The 19,111-nt window shown below is 39.7% G+C and overlaps 2 long non-coding RNA genes across 4 annotated transcripts in view; both read right to left on the reverse strand.

Annotated features, from left to right (window-relative positions):
• Positions 1-12,402, reverse strand: part of LOC135241146 (uncharacterized) — a 37,236-nt gene extending 24,834 nt beyond the window's left edge. Inside the window, exons 1-3 of one of the 3 annotated variants that reach the window (XR_010325906.1) lie at positions 12,102-12,394; positions 9,346-9,486; positions 1,766-1,931 (exon numbers count right to left, since the gene is read on the reverse strand). This is a non-coding gene — a long non-coding RNA (uncharacterized LOC135241146). Of the gene's footprint in view, positions 1-1,765; positions 1,932-9,345; positions 9,487-12,101 lie in introns of all 3 variants that reach the window. The other 2 variants (XR_010325907.1, XR_010325908.1) reach the window with 2 other exon arrangements.
• Positions 12,403-13,160: 758 nt separating this feature from the next.
• On the reverse strand, positions 13,161-15,191 carry LOC135241147 (uncharacterized). The gene is made up of 2 exons (XR_010325909.1): positions 15,029-15,191; positions 13,161-13,491 (listed from the first exon to the last, which is right to left on the reverse strand). It is a non-coding gene; the product is annotated as an uncharacterized LOC135241147 (long non-coding RNA).
• Between the last annotated feature and the right edge of the window lie 3,920 nt (positions 15,192-19,111).

Raw genomic sequence — 19,111 nt, forward strand, 5'->3', positions numbered from 1 at the left:
GATATGATTATGAATTGTTAAGAAAAAATTCATACAGAAATTCATAATTTCAAATAAATAAATGGTTGCACTGTAGTTCTTTGCATTTGGCTCTCTTGTTATAATAACCTTTTTCTGAAAGGTTGGCTACTTAAATTATTACAGTTTTGTTATTTAGGAAGAAAATCTTTTCACTGCTGCACAAAGATGAAATATTGCCTTCAACACATTCTTTATTCGGCAACATCAAGCTATAGGGTATATTAAATTACTTCTCCTTGGGCTAAATATTCAAGAAAATCTTACCAGCCATGATTTATAACAAAATTATATTGAAAGAATGAAGGATATGAGGATTTTATTATGGGATGAAAAAGGTCTATTTCTGCAGAAATGAGTTATGGTATATACAGCAGACAGCAGTGGACATTATTAAGATTATTCACAATACCGGTAATGCTGAATCATATTTCTGTGAAAAGCACAGTGTGAGTAATGTTGATCACATGCTCATTTTAACAAATAATTGTCTGTTAAGTTCGCACTACTATCCAGGCATAAGTGTCCTGGTAGAGGGAACTCATCTTACTTTTAGTGGCCTTCAGGAGCTCATTGAAAGCAGTTACTTGTGTTTCTGGGACCAGAGTGTAAATGCATGACAGTCAAAGAAGAGAAGGTTTTTCCTGGAATGAGTCTATCCATGTATAGTATGATGGCAGGCCAAAGGTGTGGCATGATTATAGTTGCCTCATATGTTTTTTTGTAAATGTTAAAGCCATGACTGATTTGCGGATGATACCTGAAATGGAAAGTTATTTAGTACAGCAGGTGTTTGGTCTGGTAAAAAGGGTCTTCTTTCTACAGATCATATCACTCCATTATGAAGAGAGTCATGTGTTTCTATAATGTGTGTGTGTAATGTACAATTAACTCTTGTTTTACTGTTTAACTATGTCAGTCTACCATACAAAATATCAACCACAATGGCTTAAGGCACAATGATGACTGATGCAAAATGGTGATTTTTCATAAGATATTTTTAAATCATGTATTTACTTAAATAAGTACTATAAGCATATTATTGTGTGGAAATCCGTATTCAATGTACAAAGGCACTAGAAGATTGGAGTGAACAGTTTTGTATATCATTTTAGCATTGTCCATTTTTGGAATTAGCGACACTACTGCTGTCGAATCTTTCACATTTATGCCAGTCCTCACCTCACTAAACAGAAACTCACTTTTTTAGCAATTCAGTAAGCTGTAATTAAATCAGTATATAAATAATACATGATTTGCACATTCTCCCATTCAGTTCCCCAGACAGACAGAGAGCACGCAAAGACAGAGGCACACAGACAGACAGATAGATGGATGGATAGAATAACATCATATTCCAAGCCCTTATGTTGTGACAGGTTGCCCTTTCATGGGGCATATTACATGCAGTCGAATTTTATGACCGAATCATTAAAACAAGTTCAATGTGCTTTACAACCTATTAACAACCAGATGTTCCGGTAATATATTTGGCTATTCTCAAGTAGGAATCATTGCTACTTACAGTGTGGAACTGCTGTCAAATATTCCGGTTTTAAGAATTTTCATTGACTGAAAACAGGCATGTCTACATACGCAGGTTATTAACATGAACAAAAACATGGCTTCAGCAGACGGCGATTTAACCCTTAAACACTATTTATCATCATCTCACTGACTGAAATGGAAGAGCCCAACCCAGTGCCAAGGCCAGACAGTGGTGTGGTGGCGAGGCCCGAACTCTGACCTGTGTAGGGAGGTGGTGAGACACGCTGGGACATTTGTTAACGGGAGCAGGAAATCTTCGCCTTATTTTGGATGTTTTGGAGTCATGGGTCCAGACGTGGAGAGCCCACTCGCGGAGAGCCCAGACCTTTCCCTCCCTGGTCGGGTGACCCCTCGTTTCGATGGCTCTGCAGAAAGAGAGTGCGCGCCACCAATCACTGTCGCGAAACGGAGAGATGAAGACAGATCCCCCGAGCGCTTATCACCTCTTTAATCTGGCGCATTTATCACCTTCGTCTGGGTTCTGCCGCAGATTAATTGCGGCCGACGTATAATACATTTCCGCACGTCAATCTGCTCTTCAGCGTCTGTCCTTAAATTAGCATCGGATTCTACCGACTGCTTTATGCGAAATGACAGTGGAATTCATAGGGCTTTAAGAAAAGGTCTCGAGCAGTCATTTTTTAAAGAAAATCTACTTCCCCTACCATTCCATGATTTCATTCATGGTTGTTTAGGGACTTGTAGTTCATCCTTGAATCTTGTTTTTTTTTTTTTTTTTAATAATTTTTGATGATTGGCCAGCTGAATCAATTATCTGTGCGGTCTGTCACTTCTCATTAAATTCTACACCTCTCACTGCAAGGTGAACATTTTCTCAGCAAATGTACCCCAGGACAGGCAGTGGGAGGCGGGGGGGGGGGAGTGAAACGCAGCCTCGGTGTGAATTATTCACTCTGCCACAAGGGGAGTGCCATATCTGACTCCACTGAATGAATTACAGTGCGGATTATCATGTAATTATGAATCTTTCAAATGCTGATAGAAGAAAATTGAACATTTAATATTTCATAGACGTGGCCCGACGCTCAGGAAAATCGTTTAAAAATGGGAATGCTAATTTTCTGAGGGGGACAGAGTGCAGTGTAAAGAGTTCCAAACTGTGAAGAAGGGTTGAGGGGCGCCCGAGGCAGCATGGGTCAGAAATGAGGAATACCGTCAACTTGGAAAATATATAATAAGTATGCTAATAATAACATGCTAATAATCATCATCATCATCATCATCCTCATCATCACTTTAATTAGGCTAAAATCTTTTTTTTTTTTAAACTGAAAGATGTTGAATAAAAAAATAATTTTTATTTAACATAACAATATATTACTTTCAAATGGGCAAGGTCTTTAGGGTACTTCAAGGCAGCCCATTGTGGTGGAGAACCCCTTTGAGAAAGGGAGTACTGTCGAACAGGAGCTGGCTTGGCTATAATTAAGACAGAGGCTGAAAGACGCGCCCCACCCGCTCTTCCTGTGTGACATGGGCAGGTACCACATTTCCCATGGTGCTATGGCCCACAGCTCCCTTTGTTTTTTAGGATGCCTTATCAACCTCGGTGACATGTAATTATCTCCATTGTTAAGGCCTCCCCCGCCCACAGCAGAGATTGCATTACAAACATTAGATAAGAAATTATGGGCATGTAAGACTAGTCCCTGAGGTAACATTCACGTGGGACAGCATGGAGCTGGTTTGCCTGGAGGACACATCCTGCCCAGAGTGCCCTGACCTGGAGGGTGATAGGAGGACCATATCTACGGAAGAAGAAAAGCTGGACACCTTTGGGCATTTGAGCATAACACCGGTTTTCCATCCACTGGCCTGTCAGGCGTGTTGTTCTGCCACAGTTAATATGCAGGAAACAACATGTGGAATTACAGTCATGATGGACACTGAGGAAAGGGGTGATCTGATTTTCAGACGTCTAACAGGACCTGAATCCCTCAGTTCCTCTTGAATGTGTTCACCCTTTTCCCTAATTTGTTCTTTGTGTATGAATGTCCGACTCTGTTGTACTGTGTTCTATGTGTCCCGCATTTTCCTGTTCAGCTCATTGACTTTTAAGGGTCAGGGAATCATATCTCTATCAACATCCATTACATGACAACCAGAAAATTATGCTTTACAAAAGAATGTCTGACAGATAATAACTGATTTATTGAGTGATTGATTGATTAATTGATTGATTGGTTGATCATACATTAAACTTGTGACAATGCCAGTGAGGTGCACCTTCCAACAGCACCAACAGGCAATTCTCTGACCACTCCAGCTGACTGGTTTAAATTTATTCATCAAACACGCGTGTCGCACAACAACATCTGAGATTCCTCACTGAATATTTCAACTTGTCAAGAGGAGACAAAATATGAAAGTACTGAAATGGTCTGGCTTTTGTTTATTTTATTTGTCCCTGGCAGCTAAAATAAATGAGTTATTTGTGACCACATGCCAGTATGTGCCCTGTCGCAAAGAGGGAAAAAGAACTTATGAGCTAATGCCACTTTGATGAATGTAGCTTTTTAAAGCGCAACACCAAATAATGTCAAAGCGTGAGATTTTCCACAAAGCGTTTCTGCCTCTCGGGTCCCTCCGATGAAGAGCGGGAAAATAACAGGCACGTATATTCACAATTTAAATGAACATGAGCCGCCTCGCAACGGGCACAGCGGCACGGGCACATCCGTTTTGTTTTCTCCCACGGGGGGTGAAGCGGTGGCAAAGTTCTAATGCGGTTATGCTAAAGAGAATGGAAAATAAAACAAGATGAATACCAAAAAATATGGAACGATAAAAGTGGTCATCATATAACATGGGAGAAGAGAGAGACTCAGAATTACATCAGACATGTATTGTCAATGTAAGTGTCCCCACAAAACTAAATGAAAGCAGAAGAAATAGATCAAGTCGAGGCCATGTGCAGTTTGGAATTTCAATACATGCAATAGACACATAGTATACTGCTCAATGCTATCTGCATTCAGAGTCTAAGAAGGATCAAATGTAGCCTGTCAGAATAAATTGTTCTATAAACATGTGTATGTGCGAACAAGTTCATTTAACACTGACTATTTTTATTCTGTTCAGAAAAGGCATGTATACACAAGATCAAGGCCAAATAATGATTTTAAATACGTTTACCTCACCAGTAAAACTAATTTTCTTCCTTTTTTGACAAGAAAAATTGCTGTCACAGAGTTTGGTTTGTAATGTTGTTTTGAAAATATCCACTGATTTGCAGGGTGTCTGCAAATTGTATCAGCATATGAATTGTTAATGTATTTCAAACATGTATTGGACCCATATTCGGTATTTAGGGTACATAATATTTTATTGTGATTAAAAAGTAATTATGTATGATATTAAAGTATGATAAATTGTATTTCCTCAAATATATATATATATATATATATATATATATATAGGCTGGATCTCAGTGACGAGTTTTCAGAGTTTCTCCACAAAAGCGCAGGTCAGGCTGAAATTAAAAATAAAATAATACACATTCAAAAAAAGAAAGTGATTTTATGGGACAGACCACATGGCAGTTAGACTTAATGAATCTTGCAACTGAGTTCAAAGATCTAGTTCACCCTTTGATGACTTAAAAGTAGTCAGTGACCGTGTACTAAAAAATCTTGTACACTGTGGCAACCTCCCTTCTGTTTGTATAATTGGCGCAATTACAGCTCTGTTATAACTCATTACAGGAACCTTCATTAGGAAGCACAGCACATACACAAACCGTTGTTATTAATACTTAATAGAGCTGTCAGCCACTTTCACACCTCTCTGATCAGCTTACATAGTTCCGACCTTTCTTGTCAAAGAATTGATGAAGCCATTACCTCCCACGTCAAAACACATGGGCATTGTTTCAAAAGAGTACACATACGAGCATGGTAATCCTGCTCTGCTAAAAAGCTTTCTGTTTTTGGGGGCATGCTCGTGAATGTTTTCTTCTGGAGTTATCTTCACCCACACACCATACAGACAGCACTGGGACTCAAGGGTCTGCTCTCCTCTGTTGTACTTGCCTGTGAGCTAGAAACTATTTTAGATATTACAGGCCGCAGAGTAGAATGAGACTACTACACAGCCAAGACTACTGGTAACCGGTGGGGAACTCCCACATGGAAATGAAATATACAGTATATATAATCATGTAGATCTATATGGAAAATATCAGGATAAATATATTTCACAGAAGTTTTTTTTTCTATTCTTTCGATCCGAGCAGAATCAGAATTTTTACGTTTCTGTTCTTCCTCCTGGAAGATTAATTTTGTTCCACCCAAACATTGAAACCAGCCTGGTAGCTTGTCTCAAAACCTATTATGTTTGTGACCCTGTTTCCAAAAATACTAAACATGGGTAAAGTGAAGAGTTATTTTTTAGTTGTGCAGAAGCCAATCTCTGAGATGCACATTGCTTTTGTGCATGAAGCCCCCATCGCATCACTACTCGCCCCAGTTTAGAAAAGGAAACACATTTTATGGAGGATGAAAAACACACTGGGTTGACAATATTGCACTGTCAGCACTGAATAACTTGGCATGGCAAATACAGCACCACAACAAAATACCCATGTTAGAATTGGTTTGAATAGGGAGATGATGGAAGAGATTCCATCCTCAAATCACTCACGGCAGCACAAGCAAACAATCTGATAAACCCCAGGCATTTAAAATGTGTAGAAAGGCAACAGTTACATTGAAGGTCATTGAAATACAGGCTTTATAAAATGCATAAGTCACATCCAACAATTGACTTGAACATAAACAGACGGTAATGTCAAATCACGTTGAGAGATAAGAATCAGCATCGTTTGCGCTAACCAATCCACTAGATAACTTGCACAGTATGCTATCATGAAATTGTATCGCTCGCTTTATCGTGACACAATCGAGTAACCATGTGTGGCAAGGGCCTGAACCTTGCTGGGAGGAATATAGCAACAACCTAGCAAACCCTGGCTGACATACACCAATCCTATTCCTGGCTGAACAATCCAACTGTATCCTGCTACTGTGGACCATTGAACAGAATCAGCTAATAATGTAACCAGGTAATAGAAACCATGATAGCCTTGGCTAGAGGCCCACAAGCATCTGTTTTGTAACTTACTCAGCTATGGAAAAGCCAGTCAACATTAAGTTCAAATTTTATATATTTTTTTTACAATTATGTATGTGAAGATGGATATTTTCACATAACACCTGTTTAGCATTTGAAATCCCTTTTTTTGTAATGAATTCAAATTCACGTAGCACAAATAAAGCGCTTATTAAATGTGCTTAAATTACGCAAAGCAGAAGAAACCATGTCAGACTGAATGGAGACATTCAGAAACCACAGAGACCACTGTGCCCTGCTATAAAATGGCTGCAAAATGGCTGCTAAATTATTATTTTTAAAATTCTATTTAATTTCATACGTTTGATCAAGTGGCTTTGTCCACAGGATGGAGGTGGGTATGGGAAGGGGGAGGGGGCCACTTTGGGGTGTCAGCTAATGTCCTACGGAGACCACAGATAAAACAACTGGAGCAGGAGCAAGGTAAAGATTTAAATTTTACATGATGCAGAATGTCAAGTCTATAAATAAGAAATGACAGACTAAAACCACCCTCTCTCCCTTTTCCATATTATTTGTACCCAAAATGTGAAAACAGGGTCTCAGTGCCGGGGGGAGGGGGTATAGGTGTAGTATTAAAGGTAAGCGGAAGAAGAGACAGTAAGACAGAGAGAGAGAGTGAGAGAGGGAGAGAGAGAGAGAGAGAGAGAGAGAGAGAGTGAGTGAGTGAGTGAGAGAGAGCGAGAAAGAGAGCAAATTGGGGGCAGGTAAGCTTGTGGTCATCCACTTCAGAGTAATGCTAACCTGCTCCCCAGGGGTTTGGCAAATTGAAGGAACGCAAACGTAAAATGGTTCCCCAGACCAACACAAAGTGTATTAGAAAGCCAGTCGCCTCTTTTGGTAATGGCCTGCGTGCGCTCTTGTTCCATTAGCTGAGAGGAGTAAGAACACTGTGGCAGGCACGGAGAAGTGCTGTTTACTGAGTTGAGCTGCTGTTGGGACGACTCCTTTTTTTTGCATTTTTTCTGGTTTCTCATTTTAAGAGTGTACTAGCTGTCAGCCCTGTTTAGAAGCATTTAATATAATAATTTATAAATATCTCAAACCATTAAGAGAAACAGCAACTGCTTTACACATATCCCTAACTGTAGAGACACTCATGAACTTTCTTGATGAGAAGAGCTAGGATAATTTCAGTAGCAGCTCAGTCATAATGCAGCTATACCAGCTATGAGAATTTAACAGGAGAGCACCAGCTTCAGTATAGTAATACTGGCCATGAGAATTTAACAGGAGAGCACCAGCTTCAGTATGGTAATACTGGCCATGAGAATTTAACAGGAGAGCATCAGCTTCAGTATAGTAATACTGGCCATGAGAATTTAACAGGAGAGCACCAGCTTCAGTATAGTTATACCAGCCATGAGAATTTAACAGGAGAGCACCAGCTTCAGTATAGTAATACTGGCCATGAGAATTTAACAGGAGAGGCCAAACTCTGTTTCATCTACATGAGGATTCATCTTCCACAGCCCAGTACCACACAGGGGACAACATTCAGACTAACCACAGTGGGTTCAAGAATGCATTACACTTCAAAAATCTTTCAATGATCATAAAATGTTGGATGATGCATATGCATAAATAATAAACAAATGTTTAAAAAAAATCTTTAAAAGAGTGGCATCCTTTAATCAGAAATGAAAGAGACGGGTGCTTAGATGGATTACCACCAAAAATGTTTGCCCATTGTCTGCACCTATGGCCCAATCCGGCACTGCACACGGTGCTCAGCACGCAAACCAGACAGAAACAAATGCAGTCTCAGCTGGGTTCCACGTTCCCAAGTACTTAGCATCCCCCCCTTCTTTTTTTTACCTCTCTCTTTGTTCTTTGATGCTTTTTAAATGAGCTTTCCAATTCTACTGTTCTCACAATTCAATTTTACAAGGCCATTATCTAAGATATAATGTGAAGGTTAAATATATCAGGGCAGCCATTATGTGAAAATAATTAGCAGTAATGAATAATGCACAAATTCCACTGATGAGAGATGGTTATTCCTGTAATGAAGTGTAAGGGCCTCCCTGACAAATGAAATTAAAATATTTAAACACTGTTTTATGATATTACCAGGCTCCTATCATTTCCTTTACCTACAACGAGGAGCCCCAGATAGAAGCATTACCCTTACACATCCTCCGCATGACATAATGCAGGTTAATGTGACAGCAATTAGTCAAAGAGGAGATCAATCAACACAGGCACTGGGGCTGCCATCTAAGGACAAGGCTTGCTGGGCCATCTTTCACTGGTCCAAGTGTTCCTCTCTTCCCTTGTCAGGACAAAAAAAGTTATATTTTGCGTATACATTCACAACTAGTGTAATATGCATTGCTTTTAACCATTGAAACGTTCGGTTGTTTGAGGAAAAGTAAACGTTCTTGTTTGTACATTCACAAAAATGACCCCAAGGAAGTTGAGGACACAAGCCAGTTATTACAACTGCAATTTAGTAGCCAATATGCTGATTTTTGACATATGTTGATGTCAAAAACCCTCAATATCCTGTACTGAAGCAATGGCTAACCCTGGTCCTATAGAGTCAAAGGGAATGCTGGCTTTCGGTATTACTCAGCACTAAATCGATCAATTAAAGCAACTGATTACACAGATAACCCAGCTCACCTGCTGTCTTGGGTCAGAGCAGGTTGCTGAGGAAAAGAAAATCCGGCTGACTCAGTGGCCTTCTGGGATCTAGGATGGTCACCCTCGCTGTCATAAGGGAACCGATATATTAAACCTGCTATTTCTTCAGTCAGTAGTCAGCTGTAAAGTGAGATAGAACTGGTCAGAAATTTAAGGTGTGAACTCCAGAGGTCTGCAGCTTTCATCAACAAGGAAAGTAAAAAAAAATAAAATAAGGAAGCAAGAAAATAGTACATTTTTTCTCATGGAACCTTCCAGACACATTGTCAAGTAATGCAGTATGTTCAGTAATAGATAACACAACAGAAATTAATCTTGACCCATAAGCATAGAATTTAATAAAACCTCCAACTCTATCTCAGTAAAAGCTGTGATTTCTCATGAACACAGAAACCAGGTTGGGGATGATCCTGAAATTAGCAGCTGTTTGAACTGCACAGTGCTTCATTTGTGTCTGCATTTCTGATAGAACATCACTAAAAATCTAAATGAGCAATGGAAGTTATTCTGGATAACACAAACTGAGAAAAGTTTTCAATAGAAATGGCAAAGTTCAATAGAAAAGTTACTGAATGATTTTTAATGTGGAAAAGGTAATGAGCTTCGTTTTCTTTTTTTTTTTTTTGGTGAGAGAACCAAATCAGCCACAGATTAAAATGCTGGACACAAGTTCATTCTTAGCTGCCTCGGAGTGTCTGTAGAAATAACGAACACATTCTGCATTATTGAGGGAATTAAGGGTCAATGTACACTCACAATTATCATTAATATTGCTGTCATTACCCTCGGGGAATCAGTCAAATGAGCAACCGAAAATTACTCATATAATATATCCAGTTGTAATTATTTAAACATATTTAACCACAATTATTTACTGCCTGCCTGGTACCTTCTCACATGCCCCTACCTCTGCTTGTAAAAAGTCACATTTCTCACACCTATTATCTGACAATGAAGTGCTTCTGCAATAAATATCAACTTTTAAAATCACTTCTGGGGAAAATTGGCCCAATGAAATCAATGGAGAGGAGCTGGCCCTCAGAAACAGATCAATGACAGGGTATCAATAGTCCGTGCCTCTGGTGTCAGTCACTGGAATGTAGAATCGGACAGCTGGAGCGGGACATAAATAAAGAGTACAGACATCCTCTTTAAAGGATCTTCTTCATTTGCACTGAGGATCAGGGGAAGGAGTGTTACCTATACCGCCCTCACTGCTAATGGTACACACACACACACACACACACACATGCATGCACATGCACTTTTTACAGGGTTAAAACTAGAAAGTAAAATAAGTATAAATATACAAATATTGAAAAAATAGAGTGTGTGTGTGTGTGTGTGTGTGTGTGTGTGTGTGTGTGTGTATATATATATATATATATATATAATTCAGTAAATATCTGCATCATACTTAAAAGGAATACACATATATGTAACCTGTGTATAAATGATGCATATAAACAAATGCACACTATTTAAAAACAAATAAATCTCTTTTGAATCATGCCAAATTATTTGAATGGAATACATTGCAAAACACGTGTGATTACTAATGCCCAGTTATTAGACCATACACATAGATTATGGTTTGACATATGGCATGGCTGGGCATGTTCATCCGAGTGCATGGACATATGGATACACTTCGACAAATATCTTGTGTACTTGAATCAATAAATCAATGTGATAAAATGCATATTTTATAGACAAAATCGTACCCTGGGACATGTCCTGAAGCAGGATCCAAGGCTGAGCGGAACACAAAAAACTAATCCTGGCCGAGCTGGCAGATTTTATTAAGCTCATATTTCGGGGCTGTCAGAGACTGTGCATTTGACTTGTAAAACAGACCTAATTAAGGCACCCAAATATGCAATCGACACATCAAACAGTAAGTTACTGTAACAGTGTAGCTTTTGTCTGTCATCTTGAATGCTGATTATGTGGGGAGCATTAAAAGGGAATTACCGTGAAACAATTTACACTTAATGTACCAGTCATATTGCTGGGAAAAAATGGCTTAAATATAGTGGTGTTAATAATACATGTTTTAATTAAACGGCTTGAGGTGCATCTAGCGGAAGGAATTGAATCTCCAGATTTCACACACTGCTATGATTCATTGGCAGTAAATATGCAAAGACCCATGCCCATAAGGCAATCAGAGAACAAAGCTGATATGCATGATGTTATCTGGGCAATATAATCCATCCACAGACCAGAAATATTAATAATAAAAAAAGAACAGAAAGTCAGGGGGTGACAGTGAAAGAAATTGTATTCAAAAAAAAGTCTGCCTACTTTACACCAAGGTTATAGAACTGCTGCTGATTGTGATCAGAATGCTGAACACTCAGAAGCAACGGGCACAACAAAATTATGCCAGTAATGATATTTTTTTACGTTGTAGGTTTTACATGCGTGCGTTGTACAATACTTTACCACCAACCCTTGGGGTGGATAGAAGGGGTGGTGGGTTGTGGGCACTCAGAAAGATGCAGGCATTTTGAATTTTGCCTGCAATGTGATATTAATTAAGAGCGTGCTTAAAAATTTAAAGTTTTGACTCAACCTAAACCATACTCTTTATGAAACACAGGTAATCTGGGTAATCTGTTCTGGGCCAGTTTCCAAGTTCAGCAAATCCAAAAACATAATACACATTTCAAATATAAATGGATGGCACTCTTATTTCAGGTCTTTGGGTTAAAAAGGGTGTCTAATCTTACCTGTGTGCATGCAGGTTTTCGTTCTAGCCCAGCAGTAAGACACCTGATTCTACTTCTTAGTCTTGATTGAATATTATGACTAGTTAATTAGGTGAATCCAGCATTGTAGGCTAAAACAAAAGCCTACAGCCGAACTGGCCTTTTTCATATAAGGCTGGACAAGCCAGATGTGTGTAGAACTGTGATGTGCAATTGGCCACAGTGTAGACCAACAGTGTGAAACTCCCGTCCGGGTGGGCAAACAGTGTCTGCAGGAACGTGTGGGTCCTTTCAATCAGCAGCAATTAAGGCCTTGAGAACAAGGTGTGTGGACACTTTAGCCAATCAATAACTTTAATGAATCACTTATGCTCAAACACACCGAAAACCACCAGGCCTGAAGTTCGACACCCCTGGTGTGGACCAGTGGTTCTCAAAGTAGGTCAGTCCCGGGGGCCCCTGTGTATGCTGGTTTTCGATTTCAATTCCAAAATTTTAACAAACTGTAAATTTTTCTTAATTAGAAGCTTTTCATGTTTTGAAAGATGATTTATCCTCTTAAGCCACATTATGTCAGCAAGAGCTATGCATGCTTTAGAGAATGACATGTTCCATAATTATTGGGCTATATCACAAATGATCACACAAAAAGTGGTAAAAATCTTTTAACCAATCAAATTAAAGGCAGAGGTGAATCAAAAGGCTTCTAATTGGTGAGTGTGGACACCTGGCCTCGAAAACGGACCCCTTGTTAGTAATGAAGAAATTGAAGACAAAGCAGACGACAATGATTCGAACATGCACTGCAACAACAAGTTCAAGGAAAAAAATGAAGGACCATGCACATATGTTCAATAATCTAAATTAACAAGACATTGGCTGTAACCTAAAACAAGCATACACAGGACCAAGTTTGAGAACCACTACTGTAAAACACGTTTCTTTTCATAAATGACCATTCATGAATTTGGCCCCATTCTAAGTCAATATATATATATATGTGTGTGTGTGTGTGTGTGTGTGTGTGCACATGTGTGCGTAGATTTCTTGTAATATTAAAATCACATTTCTTCAACAGAGCATTATTCCATTGCATTTGTCTGAAACACTAAGAGTAGAATATCCAGGCTGCAGAAACACAGGGTACATGGTAACTGCCACTGGTAGAATATGTGTGCTGCAGCAACACGTATCATAACCTGAGGGAACAGAGGCCTCAGGATGACCAGCATAGCGGTGTCATCAGGTCTCTGACCTTTCGACCTCAGTCATGATGCCAATCATAATCCCTCTGGAAACAGCCTCGTTGTCATGTGCTGTTGATACTTTGTCCATAAATATATCTCACGTGAGTGATTTCAGCAGCATTACTATGGGATTATGAAGGAAGTTTCATAGTGTGTGAATTTCACTGTAATTAAAAAAAAAAAATTACATACCATATACAGCAAATGGGCCACAAAATACACCATGATGAGCAGGCAAACACACACAAAAACAGTAAAGACAACTAAATATGTTATTGCATCCAGAAGTAATTTCATTGATTCCTTTTGATTATGACTTCCAGTACACGGGGAGTTGTGTGAATTGCGAGCCCATAATTGTTTGTTGAAGCATCACTTTTGCAGAAGGTACGGCCAAATCCATTGCAATGAGTACAAATAAACTCTGAGAATAAACGCCGGGGCAATCGCACTACTGGGATCTAATCAGGACGCCACGCATTCCCTTCCTTCGTTTGCTGCTTTTTCTCCCTCTTCTTTCCAGCGTTCGGCTGTCTTGCACTTTTCTAACACATGCCATTTTTCTCCCCCCTCGTTATGTTGTTGGCGATGAGAGATAAACACCCCGCTACATATCGGAGAGTAATAAATTGTGTGTACATTGATAAACTAATGCAATTACCCGCGAGGTCATCCAGTCAGCTAATTTAGAGATATCAGTGTGGGGCTCCTGAGTGGGCCCCTGGGGGCCAACAGTCTCTTTATTACGGAGGTGGGGGTCAGGAGAAGAGCGCTGCATTAGGATTGATCTTTTGATCTAATTGTAGAGCCTTGCCATTCCATTTTGGCCAAAAGTGCTTAGCACGCATGAGGAAGGACCGGCGCGCACTAATTAAACATGGCCGCCGCTATAAAACATGAGGATGCGTGCCTATTAATGGGACAGAATGTACCTACAACAAGACTGAATGTCTGCACAATAATAAACTCAATGACAGGACAGAAAGGATGAAATCACAACACAATAAATTCATAAGGTAATGGGGGGGGGGGGAGTGCAAAGACCAGAGCTGGATCTGCCTGTGTTATAATAAACAAATAAAAAAGTCACACAAAAATGGCATCGTTTTACCTGCTATATTGTTCTACTAATTACATTATAATATTTAAATGTAGGCCTTAAATTGCATGGTTCTTGTTCAGAGCAATAGTAGCCATGTATCTGGCTACACTCGGTCTTGTTTGTGTCATTCATTTAGACTTCTATCAATACCTCCTAAAACGAAGGACACCACACACTAATCAGATGACAGTTCTCTGCCAGAGGTCACGCTTTAATGTGCCCCGTGACACACAATTAAATTGCGATCTTTAACCTTTGTTAAAAAGTCAAAGCCTTCCGGGCAGCTACAGTAAATGCACTTTACAGTCTCAGCAACAGACAAGCCACATCGTACCAGGTTTCAGGAAAATTAAGTTTGCACAAGCTAAATACCGGGGAGAGAAGGTAAAACGCACACAGAAAAATCCATTCCCATAACCCAGAGAACAGAAAACTAAAGGGGATGAGGGTGCTTTCTCCTGGACCACTTTAATTTGCTTAGTAATTAGCCATGCTGCAGGGCAATTTACATTGCTCAATATATTCCTTTATCTAAGACACTTATTAAGCAGAAATATTCTACTGAAGATATTCTGACCAGTACAACAGCAGTGCCCCACCTGAGAATCAAACCTGCAATCCTCTGGTTAATAGCCGTCTCTGGGTAAAGGCTGTGCCTCTCTCCGAACAGACACCAACTCCTGCTCACCAGCACGTGGGTCACATGCAGGTTACCACCTGGCATCAATGAGTGGCACAGCTCTCCTCCAATCAGCAGCAGGTCTCTTTGTACACTCACCTGTGGGACATGAAATGGTGACCAATGACCAGGAGGGGTAAACCCGATTCAGCTCAGCTAATCATCAACACCTTTTTTTTCAAATCTACATGCCATTTACTTAGTTTTCCAATTTATGGACATAGTACAATATAGAACTTAATATCCATAATTTAACAAATACAATGTGGAATAATTGGTATTGGAATACAAAACACACATACATATACTGTATATTCAAACTGAAATTACACAAAGAAATCAATTGGAAAACAGTAGAGAGAGGTAAGGGATATTTCTTGATATTGCTATATTGCACCCTCTAGTGTTTTTAAAATAAAATATTAGTAAATATGAACAGATTTAATTGACTCCTTACACTACTGTATTTGCAAAATATGAACAACAGCTTAATTACCATTAATTGAATATGTATGCTTTTCGTGAACAATACTCATGAACAATAAAAACAAACAAAATTGAAGTACAATTGACGCTGCAACAAGAGCCTTTTTCACGAGATTTCAGCAGGCGGTACTGAATACATTACATTCACTTAGCAGACACTCTTATCCAGAGCGATGTTCAGTAATGGAGAACATCAGTGTTACTCTCAGGAATACAAAAATGTGATAATGCCAAGGCACATAAGGCCATTTATAATCAGTGTAAAGTTAAATAAGTGAATAAACAGGAAGTCCTATTTTATCAGACTAAAGTGTCACAATATAATAGAATAGCTCTCAAGGCAATCATAACCATTCTTATTCATAATCACCACTTAATTTAAAATCAAATGGACATGCTCCGCAAGGTGAATGCCAGGGGTGACCTTTGACCCTAGCAGAAAGGTCTAGGCAGCTCAAATATGTTTGAGACCTCAAATGTCTACAACAAAACAAAAGAAAATTATGTCCAGTCCAGAGGCTGACAGTGTATGAATTGGATTACAGTCCCAGAATAAATGTAGCCCTTTTTAATAACAATTTGAGATTAGTATTACTTAAATATACAGCACACCTGAAATATTGTACTATATGTATGTAAGAACAACATATGATTTGCCACCTCCATGTGATTCCTTGAAATTAAGGGAAAGGACCATTGCTTATTAGTTTTTCCAAAAACAATCATGTAATAATAATAATAATAACAATAATAATAATAATAATAGTTACATTTTGATTGACAGGATGTTTTCACTCTTTCCTGGCAGTGTGACAGCAAGAACCATAAGATGTCAATCAGGCTACTGCTTTGGCATCCTGCACAACCACCCCCAGGAGCAAGACCAGAGTGATGTTCTTAAGATCTTAAGATAACGCGACACAGAATTCTCACCTATAGTCCTGCTTTAATGCTTTACCTAAATACTGTGGCATTTTATCTGCACTGATCGCCAGAAGAGAACACCTCAGTGAGAGAGTTCAGGTGCATCAGAGCAAAATCAAGATGGAATGAAAAATGCCTGCACACAGGCTGCAGAAATGAACTGCTGCTGATTATCACACATTAGCACCTCTGTCACACAGTCATATGTTGGGCACGTTCATGGCGTGATAATTTCCTTTTGTGGGCACGTTATGAAAAACGCACGCACGCAGAGAGAGGGGGGAAAAAAAGAGATGGAACGCGTGGTGCCTCAACTCTTTAAGCGAGTCAAGTGGAATCCTGGGTAAAAGGCGGAGCGCGGCGCGTGAGTTATGGAGACGAATCACACGGGGACGATGGGGGCAGAGGCGCTCTGATTTATAGATCTAATTTTGTTTGCCGTGTGGAGGTGCTGGGGAATTGTGGCAGTAATATGCATTACAGGACGTTGTAAAGTTCAGAGAATCAGCATCTCAATAACTCCGCGGATGAGTTGCGAGACCGGTGACAGATGCAATCGCAAAGTTCCCCGGCCGAAATCGGCGGGCTGGGTCACAGGCGCGTAATGGCGGCTGCTGGTCTGGCAGAGCGAATTCCGCTCTTCACGATCAAGCACTGGCTCCTGTGATTATACAAGTTTGCTAAAGCACTTATTCTTCTACAAGCAGCACTGGAAACAACTCTAATTTTCTCACAGCTGGTCGAAAAACCAGGTTAGAGCAGTTGGGGGGGAAAAGAATAAATAAATGACTCTTCCCCAGCATATTACAGGTTATGATTTATGATTTTGGGTAAAACGAAGCTGGATGTGAGGCCAGGAGTTTTGTTTTTAAAATATGCCAGGGATAAACACTAAATTAATCATGCCTTTGCTCAACTTGCTATGGACTGACGCTGGCGTATGGGGGCCCCTTGATCGCATAAAATATTAAGCGCTTTCCTCGCGAACGCAGGGGAGCGTTACCGCCAAGCCATGCGCAGAAAAATGCTGCCTTTTACAAAAACATGGAAACGGCACAGGCACCGCCCACTTTCATGAAGTGGCTGAGAACAGTAAATAAATACAACGTACTGTACAGTCGATCAATAACAGACCATCAAATCTGTAAGAGAGGAATGAATGAGTTGCGGTCTGAAGCTCTGGTATGCAGCTGATAGGCATGATGTGTAGGATATATGAATGCATAGAATATGCATATGCACATGTGTATGACTGTCTCTTTCTTTCAGAATGCCTAATGTCTAGCACATTGGTCACAAATGCTACACACATAATCACAGAACTGTGGCTTTTCCATCTGAAGATAACTGGGCTAAAACCATAACAACACAACACACGTTACAGCCATTCCGAGTGTGATTACATTATCACAACTGCCTTAAGGACTAACATCACAATACTGGGATACACTGCTCACTAATCCATTAAAAGTGTGCACATGAACACACCTAAGAATGGCAAGAGAACAGCTGTTACATAAGCATGTGTCCATCTGAGTGCTCTGTGTGTATAAGAGTGCACCAAATTACACAATGAAAGCATGAAAATCAGTGGGAGAACAAACGTCCAGGCACATCGGCGCGTACCACTCAACTTTTCGACCAATCAAGACAGCGGATGGGATCAAAGTGTTTAAAAGGTGGAATAAAGGGTCCCCATCTATCAGCATTAATTTCACACATTACAGCGCCTCCGGTTCATTCGTCTTAGTGACACAAATTACAAATTCAAGGGTTTTTAACAAATGAGGCAAGAAATATAAACTTATTAGCCCGTACAGTCTTAGTTCACACTGTGCGGGGACCTCTGGGCTTTTCCTCCCAGGGTCTGCTGGAGGCTAACTAACCTCGTTGCCGGCTTCACAGAGGGATTAACCACTCAGAATAAATCCCCCTATTAAACAGCCCCAACCTGCGCGCCGCCAACGCTAACATCAATCTGTTTTAAGGGACGCCATCGCCGGCGTTCGCCAAACACGCAGAGAAAAATACAGAACAGGTAAATGAGGAAAACAGAAGCCATATCCCAGGGAAACGTGTGTTTTTTGCTTTTTTTTTTTAAAGCCCAGAGATGGATGACAACTACCCTGATACCGTTATTTATGCTCTGCATCTGATCTATTCAATGAGAGGAATGTTACATACCCTGCTTTTTTAAATACAGAGTACACCATGCTACGCTAGCTAAACCACAGCTTTGGGAATTATATCAGTTGTATTTAAGTTAGTGTTGCTGTAGGATACTGTGTAATAACACAGGCTCAAAGTGATTCTCAAAAGGCAGCTTTTTTTTTTTTTGGAAACATACTACAAAAGTCATGAATATATATGTAGATGTTCAATAAAGCGTTCTTATGCATGTTCAAATGGTAACAATTTTTTATTGTTATTCACAGTAAAGTTCATTCTACCTGAGTTTTAGATGAAACAGGTAGCAATGAATGAAGTGAAAAACAAAGAAAAGGCCCCAATAAGTGAGGAGTATCATAACTATGTATGTCAACTGTGTATTTTAGAGTTACATGGCAGCTCTTAGTGTCATTACAGTGCAGAA

The sequence above is a fragment of the Anguilla rostrata genome, chromosome 15, assembly GCF_018555375.3.
Source record: "Anguilla rostrata isolate EN2019 chromosome 15, ASM1855537v3, whole genome shotgun sequence".
In the NCBI taxonomy this organism is placed as follows: Eukaryota; Metazoa; Chordata; class Actinopteri; order Anguilliformes; family Anguillidae; genus Anguilla; species Anguilla rostrata.